The sequence below is a fragment of the Ptiloglossa arizonensis genome, chromosome 10 (genome assembly GCF_051014685.1).
Source record: "Ptiloglossa arizonensis isolate GNS036 chromosome 10, iyPtiAriz1_principal, whole genome shotgun sequence".
Lineage (NCBI taxonomy): Eukaryota > Metazoa > Arthropoda > Insecta > Hymenoptera > Colletidae > Ptiloglossa > Ptiloglossa arizonensis.
Genome location: NC_135057.1, coordinates 142,447 through 157,900, shown reverse-complemented (window position 1 = coordinate 157,900; position 15,454 = coordinate 142,447).

Genomic DNA, 15,454 nt, shown 5'->3' with positions numbered 1-15,454 from the left:
TATACGTTATACGTTATACGTTATACGTTATACGTTATACGTTATACGTTATACGTTATATGTTTTACGTTATACGTTATACGTTATACGTTATACGTTATACGTTATACGTTATACGTTATACGTTAAACGTTATACGTTATACGTTATACGTTATACGCTATACGTTATACGTTGTACGTTATGCGTTGAACGTTATACGTTATACGTTATACGTTATACGTTATAAGCTATACGTTATACGTTGTACGTTATGCGTTATACGTTATGCGTTATACGTTACACGTTATACGTTATACGTTGTACGTTATACGTTATACGTTATACGTTATACGTTATACGTTATACGTTATACGTTATACGTTTGACGTTATACGCTATACGGTATACGTTATGCGTTATTCGCTATACGTTATGCGTTATAGGATATACGTTATGCATTATAGGATATACGTTATGCATTATAGGATATACGTTATACGTGATACGTTGTACGTTATACGTTATACGTTATACGTTATACGTTATACGTTATACGTTGTACGTTATGCGTTAAACATTATACGTTATACGATATACGTTATACGTTATACGTTATGCGTTATAGCATATACCTTATTCGTTATACGTTATACGTTATACGTTATACGTTATACGTTATACGTTATACGTTATACGTTATACGTTATACGTTATACGTTATATGTTTTACGTTATCCGTTATACGTTATACGGTATACGTTATGCGTTATACGCTATACGTTATACGTTATACGTTATACGTTATACGTTATACGTTATACGTTATACGTTATACGTTATACGTTATACGTTATACGTTATACGTTATACGTTATACGTTATACGTTATACGTTATACGTTATACGTTATACGTTATACGTTATACGTTTGACGTTATACGCTATACGGTATACGTTATGCGTTATTCGCTATACGTTATGCGTTATAGGATATACGTTATGCATTATAGGATATACGTTATGCATTATAGGATATACGTTATACGTGATACGTTGTACGTTATACGTTATACGTTATACGATGTACGTTATACGTTATACGTTATACGTTATACGTTATACGTTATACGTTACACGTTATACGTTATACGTTATACGTTATACGTTATACGTTATACGTTATACGTTATACGTTATACGTTATACGTTATACGTTATACGTTATACGTTATACGTTATACGTTATACGTTATACGTTATACGTTATACGTTATACGTTATACGTTATACGTTATACGTCATACGTTATATGTTATACGTTATACGTTATACGTTATGCGTTATACGTTATACGTTAAACGTTATACGTTATACGTTATACGTTATACGATATACGTTATACGTTATACGTTGTACGTTATACGTTATGCGTTATACGTTATACGTTATACGTTATCCGTTATACGTTATACGTTATACGTTATACGTTATACGTTATACGTTATACGTTATACGTTATACGTTATACGTTATACGTTATACGTTATACGTTATACGTTATACGTTATACGTTATACGTTATACGTTATACGTTATACGTTATACGTTATACGTTAAACGTTATACGTTATACGTTATACGTTATACGCTATACGTTATACGTTGTACGTTATGCGTTGAACGTTATACGTTATACGTTATACGTTATACGTTATAAGCTATACGTTATACGTTGTACGTTATGCGTTATACGTTATGCGTTATACGTTACACGTTATACGTTATACGTTGTACGTTATACGTTATACGTTATACGTTATACGTTATACGTTATACGTTATACGTTATACGTTTGACGTTATACGCTATACGGTATACGTTATGCGTTATTCGCTATACGTTATGCGTTATAGGATATACGTTATGCATTATAGGATATACGTTATGCATTATAGGATATACGTTATACGTGATACGTTGTACGTTATACGTTATACGTTATACGTTATACGTTATACGTTATACGTTGTACGTTATGCGTTAAACATTATACGTTATACGATATACGTTATACGTTATACGTTATGCGTTATAGCATATACCTTATTCGTTATACGTTATACGTTATACGTTATACGTTATACGTTATACGTTATACGTTATACGTTATACGTTATACGTTATACGTTATATGTTTTACGTTATCCGTTATACGTTATACGGTATACGTTATGCGTTATACGCTATACGTTATACGTTATACGTTATACGTTATACGTTATACGTTATACGTTATACGTTATACGTTATACGTTATACGTTATACGTTATACGTTATACGTTATACGTTATACGTTATACGTTATACGTTATACGTTATACGTTATACGTTATACGTTTGACGTTATACGCTATACGGTATACGTTATGCGTTATTCGCTATACGTTATGCGTTATAGGATATACGTTATGCATTATAGGATATACGTTATGCATTATAGGATATACGTTATACGTGATACGTTGTACGTTATACGTTATACGTTATACGATGTACGTTATACGTTATACGTTATACGTTATACGTTATACGTTATACGTTACACGTTATACGTTATACGTTATACGTTATACGTTATACGTTATACGTTATACGTTATACGTTATACGTTATACGTTATACGTTATACGTTATACGTTATACGTTATACGTTATACGTTATACGTTATACGTTATACGTTATACGTTATACGTTATACGTTATACGTCATACGTTATATGTTATACGTTATACGTTATACGTTATGCGTTATACGTTATACGTTAAACGTTATACGTTATACGTTATACGTTATACGATATACGTTATACGTTATACGTTGTACGTTATACGTTATGCGTTATACGTTATACGTTATACGTTATCCGTTATACGTTATACGTTATACGTTATACGTTATACGTTATACGTTATACGTTATACGTTATACGTTATACGTTATACGTTATACGTTATACGTTATACGTTATACGTTATACGTTATACGTTATACGTTATACGTTATACGTTATACGTTATACGTTATACGTTATACGTTATACGTTATACGTTATACGTTATACGTTATACGTTTGACGTTATACGCTATACGGTATACGTTATGCGTTATTCGCTATACGTTATGCGTTATAGGATATACGTTATGCATTATAGGATATACGTTATGCATTATAGGATATACGTTATACGTGATACGTTGTACGTTATACGTTATACGTTATACGATATACGTTATACGTTATACGTTGTACGTTATACGTTATGCGTTATACGTTATACGTTATACGTTATCCGTTATACGTTATACGTTATACGTTATACGTTATACGTTATACGTTATACGTTATACGTTATTCGTTATACGTTATACGTTATACGTTATACGTTATACGTTCTACGTTATACGTTGTACGTTATACGTTGTACCTTATACGTTATACGTTATACGTTATACGATATACGTTATACGTTATACGTTATACGTTATACGTTATATGTTTTACGTTATACCATATACGTTATACGTTATACATTATACGTTATACGTTATACGTTATACGTTATACGTTATACGTTATACGTTATACGTTATTCGTTATACGTTATACGTTATACGTTATACGTTATACGTTATACGTTATACGTTATACGTTATACGTTATACGTTATACGTTATACGTTATACGTTATACGTTACTCGTTATACGTAATATGAAATACGTTTCACGTTACAAGTTATACGTTATACGTTATACGTTATACGTTATACGTTATACGTTATACGTTATACGTTATACGGTATACGTTATGCGTTATACGTTATACGTTATACGTTATACGTTATACGTTATACGTTATACGTTATACGTTTTACGTTATACGTTATAAGTTACACGTCATACATTATAAGTTACACGTTATACATTATACGTTATACGTTATACGTTATACGTTATACGTTATACGTTATACGTTATACGTTATACGTTATACGTTATACGTTATACGTTATACGTTATACGTTATAAGTTATACGTTATACGTTATACGTTATACGTTATACGTTATACGTTATACGTTATACGTTATACGTTATACGTTATACGTTATACGTTATACGTTACTCGTTATACGTAATATGTAATACGTTTTACGTTATAAGTTATACGTTATACGTTATACGTTATACGTTGTACGTTATACGTTAAACGTTAGACGTTATATGTTATACGTTATACGTTGTACGTTATACGTTATATGTAATATGTAATACGTTATACGTTATACGCCATACGTTATACGTTACACGTTTAACGTTTTACGTTATGCGTTATACGTTATGCGTTATACGTTATACGTTATACGTTATACGTTATACGTTATACGTTATACGTTATACGTTATACGTTATACGTTATACGTTATACGTTATACGTTATACGTTATACGTTATACGTTATACGTTATACGTTATACGTTATACGTTATACGTTATACGTTATACGTTATACGTTATACGTTATACGTTATACGTTACTCGTTATACGTAATATGTAATACGTTTTACGTTATAAGTTATACGTTATACGTTATACGTTATACGTTGTACGTTATACGTTAAACGTTAGGCGTTATATGTTATACGTTATACGTTATACGTTATGTGTTATACGTTATACGTTATACGTTATACGTTATGCGTTATGCGTTATACGTTATACGTTATGCGTTATACGTTATACGTTATACGTTATACGTTATACGTTATACGTTATACGTTATACGTTATACGTTATACGTTATACGTTATACGTTATACGTTATACGTTATACGTTATAAGTTATAAGTTATACGTTATACGTTATACGTTATAGGTCATACCTTTATACGTGATACGTCATACGTTATACGTTATACGTTATACGTTATTCGTTATCCGTTATACGTTATACGTTATACGTTATACGTTATACGTTATACGTTATAACGTTAAACGTTATACGTTATACGTTATACGTTATACGATATACGTTATACGTTATACGTTGTACGTTATACGTTATACGTTATACGTTATACGTTATACGTTATACGTTATACGTTATACGTTATACGTTATTCGTTATACGTTATACGTTATACGTTATACGTTATACGTTATACGTTATACGTTATACGTTATACGTTATACGTTATACGTTATACGTTATACGTTATACGTTACTCGTTATACGTAATATGAAATACGTTTCACGTTACAAGTTATACGTTATACGTTATACGTTATACGTTATACGTTATACGTTATACGTTATACGTTATACGGTATACGTTATGCGTTATACGTTATACGTTATACGTTATACGTTATACGTTAAACGTTAGACGTTATATGTTATACGTTATACGTTGTACGTTATACGTTATATGTAATATGTAATACGTTATACGTTATACGCCATACGTTATACGTTACACGTTTAACGTTTTACGTTATGCGTTATACGTTATGCGTTATACGTTATACGTTATACGTTATCCGTTATACGTTATACGTTATACGTTTACTTACGTTATACGTTATACGTTATACGTTATACGTTATCGTTATACGTTATACGTTATACGTTATACGTTATACGTTCTACGTTATACGTTGTACGTTATACGTTGTACCTTATACGTTATACGTTATACGTTATACGATATACGTTATACGTTATACGTTATACGTTATACGTTATATGTTTTACGTTATACCATATACGTTATACGTTATACATTATACGTTATACGTTATACGTTATACGTTATACGTTATACGTTATACGTTATACGTTATTCGTTATACGTTATACGTTATACGTTATACGTTATACGTTATACGTTATACGTTATACGTTATACGTTATACGTTATACGTTATACGTTATACGTTATACGTTATACGTTATACGTTATACGTTATACGTTATACGTTATACGTTATACGTTATACGTTATACGTTATACGTTATACGTTATACGTTATACGTTATTCGTTATACGTTATACGTTATACGTTATACGTTATACGTTATACGTTATACGTTATACGTTATACGTTATACGTTATACGTTATACGTTATACGTTATACGTTATACGTTATACGTTACTCGTTATACGTAATATGTAATACGTTTTACGTTATAAGTTATACGTTATACGTTATACGTTATACGTTGTACGTTATACGTTAAACGTTAGGCGTTATATGTTATACGTTATACGTTATACGTTATGTGTTATACGTTATACGTTATACGTTATACGTTATGCGTTATGCGTTATACGTTATACGTTATGCGTTATACGTTATACGTTATACGTTATACGTTATACGTTATACGTTATACGTTATACGTTATACGTTATACGTTATACGTTATACGTTATACGTTATACGTTATACGTTATACGTTATACGTTATACGTTATACGTTACTCGTTATACGTAATATGTAATACGTTTTACGTTATAAGTTATACGTTATACGTTATACGTTATACGTTGTACGTTATACGTTAAACGTTAGACGTTATATGTTATACGTTATACGTTGTACGTTATACGTTATATGTAATATGTAATACGTTATACGTTATACGCCATACGTTTTACGTTACACGTTTAACGTTTTACGTTATGCGTTATACGTTATGCGTTATACGTTATACGTTATACGTTATCCGTTATACGTTATACGTTATACGTAATACGTTATACGTTATACGTTATACGTTATACGTTACTCGTTATACGTAATATGTAATACGTTTTACGTTATAAGTTATACGTTATACGTTATACGTTATACGTTGTACGTTATACGTTAAACGTTAGACGTTATATGTTATACGTTATACGTTGTACGTTATACGTTATATGTAATATGTAATACGTTATACGTTATACGCCATACGTTATACGTTACACGTTTAACGTTTTACGTTATGCGTTATACGTTATGCGTTATACGTTATACGTCATACGTTATCCGTTATACGTTATACGTTATACGTTATACGTTATACGTTATACGTTATACGTTATACGTTATTCGTTATACATTATAAGTTATTCGTTATTCGTTATACGTTATACGTTATACGTTATGCGTTATACGTTATACGTTATACGTTGTACGTTATACGTTTTACGTTATACGTTGTACGTTATACGTTATACGTTATACGTTATACGTTATACGTTATACGTTATACGTTATACGTTATACGTTATTAGTTATACGTCATACGTTATACGTTATACGTCATACGTTATCCGTTATACGTTATACGTTATACGTTATACGTTATGCGTTATACGTTATACTTTATACGTTATACGTTATACGTTTGACGTTACACGCTGTACGTTATGCGTTATACGTTATACGTTATACGTTATACGTTATACGTTATTTCTTAAACGTTATACGTTATACGTTATACGTTATACGTTATACGTTATACGATATACGTTATACGTTATACGTTATACGTTATACGTTATGTGTTATACGTTATACGTTATACGTTATACGTCATGCGTTATACGTTATTAGTTATACGTTATGCGTTATACGTTATACGTTATTAGTTATACGTTATACGTTATTAGTTATACGTTATACGTTATACGTTACTCGTTATACGTAATATGTAATACGTTTTACGTTATAAGTTATACGTTATACGTTATACGTTATTCGTTATACGTTATACGTTATACGTTATACGTTATACGTTATACGGTATACGTTATGCGTTATACATTATACGATATACGTTATACGTTATACGTTATACGTTAAATGTTATACGTTATACGTTATACGTTATACGTTATACGTTATACGTTATACGTTATACGTTATACGTTATACGTTATACGTTATACGTTATACGTTATACGTTATACGTTATACGTTATACGTTATACGTTATACGTTATACGTTACTCGTTATACGTAATATGTAATACGTTTTACGTTATAAGTTATACGTTATACGTTATACGTTATTCGTTATACGTTATACGTTATACGTTATACGTTATACGGTATACGTTATGCGTTATACATTATACGATATACGTTATACGTTATACGTTATACGTTAAATGTTATACGTTATACGTTATACGTTATACGTTATACGTTATACGTTATACGTTATACGTTATACGTTGTACGTTATACGTTTTACGTTATACGTTGTACGTTATACGTTATACGTTATACGTTATACGTTATACGTTATACGTTATACGTTATACGTTATACGTTATTAGTTATACGTCATACGTTATACGTTATACGTTATACGTCATACGTTATACGTTATACGTTATACGTTATACGTTATACGTTATACGTTATACGTTATACGTTATACGTTATACGTTATACGTTATACGTTATACGTTATACGTTTTACGTTGTACGTTATACGTTGTACGTTATACGTTGTACGTTATACGTTGTACGTTATACGTTGTACGTTATACGTTATACGTTATACGTTATACGTTATACGTTATACGTTACACGTTATACGTTATACGTTATACGTTATACGTTATACGTTATACGTAATACGTTATACGTTACTCGTTATACGTAAAATGTAATACGTTTTACGTTATAAGTTATACGTTATACGTTAAACGTTATACGTTATACGTTATACGTTATACGTTATACGCTATACGTTATACGTTATACGTTATACGTTATACGTTATATGTTTTACGTTATACGTTATACGTTATACGTTATACGTTATACGTTATACGTTATACGTTATACGTTATACGTTATACGTTACTCGTTATACGTAATATGTAATACGTTTTACGTTATAAGTTATACGTTATACGTTATACGTTATTCGTTATACGTTATACGTTATACGTTATACGTTATACGGTATACGTTATGCGTTATACATTATACGATATACGTTATACGTTATACGTTATACGTTAAACGTTATACGTTATACGTTATACGTTATACGTTATACGTTATACGTTATACGTTATACGTTATACGTTGTACGTTATACGTTTTACGTTATACGTTGTACGTTATACGTTATACGTTATACGTTATACGTTATACGTTATACGTTATACGTTATACGTTATACGTCATACGTTATACGTTATACGTTATACGTCATACGTTATACGTTATACGTTATACGTTATACGTTATACGTTATACGTTATACGTTTTACGTTATACGTTATACGTTGTACGTTATACGTTGTACGTTATACGTTGTACGTTATACGTTGTACGTTATACGTTGTACGTTATACGTTATACGTTATACGTTATACGTTATACGTTATACGTTACACGTTATACGTTATACGTTATACGTTATACGTTATACGTTATACGGTATACGTTATACGTTATGCGTTATACGTTATACGTTATACGTTATACGTTATACGTTTGACGTTATACGTTATACGGTATACGTTATGCGTTATACGCTATACGTTATGCGTTATAGGATATACGTTATGCGTTATAGGATATACGTTATACGTGATACGTTGTACGTTATACGTTATACGTTATACGTTATACGTTATACGTTATACGTTATACGTTATACGTTATACGTTATACGTTATACGTTATACGTTATACGTTATACGTTATACGTTATACGTTATTAGTTATACGTCATACGTTATACGTTATACGTTATACGTTACACGTTATACGTTATACGTTATACGTTATACGTTATACGTTATACGTTACTCGTTATACGTAAAATGTAATACGTTTTACGTTATAAGTTATACGTTATACGTTAAACGTTATACGTTATACGTTATACGTTATACGTTATACGCTATACGTTATACGTTGTACGTTATGCGTTATACGTTATGCGTTATACGTTATACGTTATACGTTATACGTGTACGTTATACGTTATACGTTATACGTTATACGTTATACGTTATACGTTATGCGTTATACGTTATACGTTATACGTTATACGTTATACGTTATACGTTATACGTTATACGTTTGACGTTATACGTTATACGGTATACGTTATACGTTATGCGTTATACGTTATACGTTATACGTTATACGTTATACGTTTGACGTTATACGTTATACGGTATACGTTATGCGTTATACGCTATACGTTATGCGTTATAGGATATACGTTATGCGTTATAGGATATACGTTATACGTGATACGTTGTACGTTATACGTTATACGTTATACGTTATACGTTATACGTTATACGTTATACGTTATACGTTATACGTTATACGTTATACGTTATACGTTATACGTTATACGTTATATGTTTTACGTTATATGTTTTACGTTAAACGTTATACGTTATACGTTATACGTTATACGTTATACGTTATACGTTAAACGTTATACGTTATACGTTATACGTTTTACGTTATACGTTATATGTTGTACGTTATGCGTTATACGTTATGCGTTATACGTTATACGTTATACGTTATACGTTATACGTTATACGTTATACGTTTTACGTTATACGTTATACGTTATACGTTATGCGTTATACATTATACGTTATACATTATACGTTATACGTTATTCGTTATACGTTGTTCGTTATACGTTATACGTTATACGATATACGTTATACGTTACTCGTTATACGTAAAATGTAATACGTTTTACGTTATAAGTTATACGTTATACGTTATACGTTATACGTTATACGTTATACGTTATACGTTATACGTTATACGTTATACGTTATACGTTATACGTTATACGTTTGACATTATACGTTATACGGTATACGTTATACGTTATGCGTTATACCTTATACGTTATACGTTATACGTTATACGTTTGACGTTATACGTTATACGGTATACGTTATGCGTTATACGCTATACGTTATGCGTTATAGGATATACGTTATGCGTTATAGGATATACGTTATACGTGATACGTTGTACGTTATACGTTATACGTTATACGTTATACGTTATACGTTATACGTTATACGTTATACGTTATACGTTATACGTTATACGTTATACGTTATACGTTATACGTTATACGTTATACGTTATACGTTTTACGTTATACGTTATACGTTATACGTTATACATTATACGTTATACGTTATACGTTATACGTTATACGTTATTCGTTATACGTTATACGTTATACGTTATACGTTATACGTTATACGTTATACGTTATACGGTATACGTTATACGTTATGCGTTATACGTTATACGTTATACGTTATACGTTATACGTTTGACGTTATACGTTATACGTTATACGTTATACGTTATACGTTATACGTTATACGTTTTACGTTGTACGTTATACGTTGTACGTTATACGTTGTACGTTATACGTTGTACGTTATACGTTGTACGTTATACGTTATACGTTATACGTTATACGTTATACGTTATACGTTACACGTTATACGTTATACGTTATACGTTATACGTTATACGTTATACGTAATACGTTATACGTTACTCGTTATACGTAAAATGTAATACGTTTTACGTTATAAGTTATACGTTATACGTTAAACGTTATACGTTATACGTTATACGTTATACGTTATTCGTTATACGTTATACGTTATACGTTATACGTTATACGTTCTACGTTATACGTTGTACGTTATACGTTGTACCTTATACGTTATACGTTATACGTTATATGTTTTACGTTATACCATATACGTTATACGTTATACATTATACGTTATACGTTATACGTTATACGTTATACGTTATACGTTATACGTTATACGTTATTCGTTATACGTTATACGTTATACGTTATACGTTATACGTTATACGTTATACGTTATACGTTATACGTTATACGTTATACGTTATACGTTATACGTTATACGTTATACGTTACTCGTTATACGTAATATGAAATACGTTTCACGTTACAAGTTATACGTTATACGTTATACGTTATACGTTATACGTTATACGTTATACGTTATACGTTATACGGTATACGTTATGCGTTATACGTTATACGTTATACGTTATACGTTATACGTTATACGTTATACGTTATACGTTTTACGTTATACGTTATAAGTTACACGTTATACATTATAAGTTACACGTTATACATTATACGTTATACGTTATACGTTATACGTTATACGTTATACGTTATAGGTTATACGTTATACGTTATACGTTATACGTTATACGTTATACGTTATACGTTATACGTTATACGTTATACGTTATACGTTATACGTTATACGTTATACGTTATACGTTATACGTTATACGTTATACGTTATACGTTATACGTTATACGTTATACGTTATACGTTATACGTTATACGTTATACGTTATACGTTATACGTTATACGTTATACGTTATACGTTATACGTTATACGTTATACGTTATACGTTATACGTTATACGTTATACGTTATACGTTATACGTTATACGTTATACGTTATACGTTATACGTTATACGTTATACGTTACTCGTTATACGTAATATGTAATACGTTTTACGTTATAAGTTATACGTTATACGTTATACGTTATACGTTGTACGTTATACGTTAAACGTTAGGCGTTATATGTTATACGTTATACGTTATACGTTATGTGTTATACGTTATACGTTATACGTTATACGTTATGCGTTATGCGTTATACGTTATACGTTATGCGTTATACGTTATACGTTATACGTTATACGTTATACGTTATACGTTATACGTTATACGTTATACGTTATACGTTATACGTTATACGTTATACGTTATACGTTATACGTTATACGTTATAAGTTATACGTTATACGTTATACGTTATAGGTCATACCTTATACGTGATACGTCATACGTTATACGTTATACGTTATACCTTATTCGTTATCCGTTATACGTTATACGTTATACGTTATACGTTATACGTTATACGTTAAACGTTATACGTTATACGTTATACGTTATACGATATACGTTATACGTTATACGTTGTACGTTATACGTTATACGTTATACGTTATACGTTATACGTTATACGTTATACGTTATACGTTATACGTTATACGTTATACGTTATACGTTATACGTTATACGTCATACGTTATATGTTATACGTTATACGTTATACGTTATGCGTTATACGTTATACGTTAAACGTTATACGTTATACGTTATACGTTATACGATATACGTTATACGTTATACGTTGTACGTTATACGTTATGCGTTATACGTTATACGTTATACGTTATCCGTTATACGTTATACGTTATACGTTATACGTTATACGTTATACGTTATACGTTATACGTTATTCGTTATACGTTATACGTTATACGTTATACGTTATACGTTCTACGTTATACGTTGTACGTTATACGTTGTACCTTATACGTTATATGTTTTACGTTATACCATATACGTTATACGTTATACATTATACGTTATACGTTATACGTTATACGTTATACGTTATACGTTATACGTTATACGTTATTCGTTATACGTTATACGTTATACGTTATACGTTATACGTTATACGTTATACGTTATACGTTATACGTTATACGTTATACGTTATACGTTATACGTTATACGTTATACGTTACTCGTTATACGTAATATGAAATACGTTTCACGTTACAAGTTATACGTTATACGTTATACGTTATACGTTATACGTTATACGTTATACGTTATACGTTATACGGTATACGTTATGCGTTATACGTTATACGTTATACGTTATACGTTATACGTTATACGTTATACGTTTTACGTTATACGTTATAAGTTACACGTTATACATTATAAGTTACACGTTATACATTATACGTTATACGTTATACGTTATACGTTATACGTTATACGTTATACGTTATACGTTATACGTTATACGTTATACGTTATACGTTATACGTTATACGTTATACGTTATAAGTTATACGTTATACGTTATACGTTATACGTTATACGTTATACGTTATACGTTATACGTTATACGTTATACGTTATACGTTATACGTTATACGTTATACGTTACTCGTTATACGTAATATGTAATACGTTTTACGTTATAAGTTATACGTTATACGTTATACGTTATACGTTGTACGTTATACGTTAAACGTTAGACGTTATAGGTTATACGTTATACGTTGTACGTTATACGTTATATGTAATATGTAATACGTTATACGTTATACGCCATACGTTATACGTTACACGTTTAACGTTTTACGTTATGCGTTATACGTTATGCGTTATACGTTATACGTTATACGTTATCCGTTATACGTTATACGTTATACGTTATACGTTATACGTTATACGTTATACGTTATACGTTATTCGTTATACGTTATACGTTATACGTTATACGTTATACGTTCTACGTTATACGTTGTACGTTATACGTTGTACCTTATACGTTATACGTTATACGTTATACGATATACGTTATACGTTATACGTTATACGTTATACGTTATATGTTTTACGTTATACCATATACGTTATACGTTATACATTATACGTTATACGTTATACGTTATACGTTATACGTTATACGTTATACGTTATACGTTATTCGTTATACGTTATACGTTATACGTTATACGTTATACGTTATACGTTATACGTTATACGTTATACGTTATACGTTATACGTTATACGTTATACGTTATACGTTATACGTTATACGTTACTCGTTATACGTAATATGAAATACGTTTCACGTTACAAGTTATACGTTATACGTTATACGTTATACGTTATACGTTATACGTTATACGTTATACGTTATACGTTATACGGTATACGTTATGCGTTATACGTTATACGTTATACGTTATACGTTATACGTTATACGTTATACGTTTTACGTTATACGTTATAAGTTACACGTTATACATTATAAGTTACACGTTATACATTATACGTTATACGTTATACGTTATACGTTATACGTTATACGTTATAAGTTATACGTTATACGTTATACGTTATACGTTATACGTTATACGTTATACGTTATACGTTATACGTTATACGTTATACGTTATACGTTATACGTTATACGTTATACGTTATACGTTATACGTTATACGTTATACGTTATACGTTATACGTTATACGTTATACGTTATACGTTATTCGTTATACGTTATACGTTATACGTTATACGTTATACGTTATACGTTATACGTTATACGTTATACGTTATACGTTATACGTTATACGTTATACGTTATACGTTACTCGTTATACGTAATATGTAATACGTTTTACGTTATAAGTTATACGTTA